General features: G+C 39.3%; 1 non-coding gene across 1 annotated transcript; it reads right to left on the minus strand.

Moving 5' to 3' along the window:
• Window positions 1-1,082: 1,082 nt before the first annotated feature.
• On the minus strand, window positions 1,083-1,154 carry TRNAA-AGC (transfer RNA alanine (anticodon AGC)). The gene has a single exon. It is a non-coding gene; the product is annotated as a tRNA-Ala (tRNA).
• Between the last annotated feature and the right edge of the window lie 1,505 nt (window positions 1,155-2,659).

Genomic DNA, 2,659 nt, shown 5'->3' on the forward strand with positions numbered 1-2,659 from the left:
TCTTTCCCTCAAACCTCTTGCTTTGCAGTCAGGTCTCCCTCTACATTTTCCCCTGGTTTAGGTGAGACACAAAAACTTTTTTACTTCATAAACTGGATTGTATAATCAAATTCATGTTGATTCATCAAGATCATTGTTATTAATAGGATCACTTGTAGGAAAAGATGGAATCGTTCCACAAGTACCAAGCAACTACCCCAAATCTCTGGAGACCAGTGTCCTAAATCTGTGTTCTTTGATGTTTCCAAAAGTGTTTAGGATTCCAGCAGTGTATCTCCTTTAGCAGCCTTTTCAAGAGGTGATGCTCTCCCAAGCATACCCAGAGTGAGAGTTCAGAACAAGTAGAAGGAGAAAAGAAGTTTTCCTGTACTCTTTTTACTTCTTTCCTTTGGAATCCAAACAGGACAGGACAGGACGGCAAGTCTGTGTGGTGAATGAGTATCTCCTGCCTTCTCAGCTCAAACCTGGCACTGATGAACATCCACTCTCAAGCTTTTAAGAGAGGGCAAGGACTCAAGAGAGTGGCTTGCTTCTTTGGCTGGAGCGTTCTCTCCTATAGCTGTCATCATGGCCAGCCTCATGTGTCTGTGACCAGTGCATTTCAGAGAGCTTTGTGGCCAGCAAATTATGCAGCCAGTCTGTCCTATGTCTCACTACTGGAGAATCCTGTGCTCTTCATGCCAGAGAAGGAACTTTGTTCCCCAAAGTACTAGAGCAGGTTGACTTCAGATTTTCTAGCCTCTTAATTTTAAACTTTCTCCAAATCCAGGAAAAACCCCGTTGAACTGATTCCTGATGCTAGTTTGATGAAAGATGAGGTGGGGCCATGGTCAAAGTGATTTTTCTGCTCTCAGAACTCTAATTTTCCCCAGTAGTTTATTTTTGTGTAGTACAGACTTTAGCCAACATAGGAGTGACTGCTCAGTGACTAGAGTGGATGGCTTTCAAAGGTGGACAAATAAGTTTGAGCAAATCAGCATGAATTATGACTGACGAAGAAGTTTCAACATGTAAGAAAACCAGGGAATAAGAAGAAAGCTAAGGACCAAAGAAACGCTGAATGAGATGTAAAATATCCCAGCTGGAGGTGCCAGGGATCGAACCTGGGGCCTTGTGCATGCTAAGCACACACTCTACCACTGAGCTACACCCCCTTACACTTTTGTTAACTTGGCTGAAGAAAATTTAATGGCAATATCTATCTGCATTGCTTTTTTTTTTGTGAACTTGAAATTGTTAGCACAAAGATCCTTTATGTACAACACGATTATTTCTGAAACTCCTTTCTTTCATTGTCTTTCGCGGTGACATGAGGAGAAAAGCAACTTCACGCTAGGCAGAAGGTCACTGTTCCTAGGACCGATTCATGCTTGTCAACCTACCCCCAAAGACCCGGCTACACAAAACTTGAATGGAGGACGGCAAAGAAGAGCCCTTTCCTGACCCTGTTTCCTGGAAGAGCCTAGAATCAATGACACTCAAAGAACAATGAGAGGAGCTAGTCCCATATCTTAATTTCTTAATACAGATTTCCACTAGAAGGAACCAAAGCTCCTGGAAGAACTTGCTGTCATCAGAGGGCTGGGACAGGAAAAGTACAAGATGAGCCTAGAATATCTTTCTGAGCTAGTATGTAAGAAAGTACTCAAAGATAATTGAGCACAGTATTTATGAGTCAAATATTGGAAACACTGAGCATTAAAATGAGTAATAAACAAAAAGAATATAGTCTGGATGGATAAAATAAGAATACTTGAGTTCATACTGATAAGAAAGGGAAAGGGAAAGAAAAAAGGAAAGTAAAGAGAAAGAAAGGAAGGAAGGAAGGAAAAGAAAGTTTACCCTATGTAGTATGCCAATTATTGTGTGGAAGAAATGACAGCATCGTCATTTTCCACTGTCCTGTGATGATTGATTCAGGCAAAATTCATCAATCAGTGCCCAAGCTATGGGTGACAGTTTGATAAAGCAAGATGTATTTATCAAAGTGTATTTATCCTCACATATTTCTTATGAAAATGGTAACTTGACCATTAAAAAACTCAGCAGAGAAAATCTTACCCCAAATTATCAGATTACCTTCATCATAATGGGGACACTGACATCATGTACCTCTGATGAGATAAACTGAGAAGGACACAGCAACACTCCTATTGTATTCTGACCAAAATACATCATCATCTGAATCTAATCAGGCAGTCAAACCGAAATTGAAACACATTATACAAACCAACTGTAACATGCTCTTTAAAAATGTCAATGAATGAAAATGTCATGAAAGACAAAGAAAAGTTGAGAAATGGTCCCAAATTAAAGGAGACTAAAAATACTTTAACGTAAATGAAGTGTGTCACCCTGGAGAGGTCCTGGATTTGGAAAAACAAAAAATGGAGTAAAGGCTAGTATCGGGACAATTAGCAAAATTTGAGTATGAGGGGTATAGTTTTGTATCAATATTAAATTCTCTACATTTGACAATTTTACTGTGCTTACATAAGGGAGTGCCCTGAAAGAATACAATGAAGTATGTTGGGGTAAAATGATATGTTTGCCAACACTGTCAAATGGTTTAGGAAAAAATTTATGTGTGGAGAGAGAGAGCAAGAGAGAGAGAAAGAGAACCAATGAATATGGCAAAATGTTACAATAGATGAATCTG

This window comes from Lipotes vexillifer, unplaced genomic scaffold, assembly GCF_000442215.2.
Source record: "Lipotes vexillifer unplaced genomic scaffold, Lipotes_vexillifer_v1.1 scaffold657, whole genome shotgun sequence".
Classification (NCBI taxonomy): domain Eukaryota; kingdom Metazoa; phylum Chordata; class Mammalia; order Artiodactyla; family Lipotidae; genus Lipotes; species Lipotes vexillifer.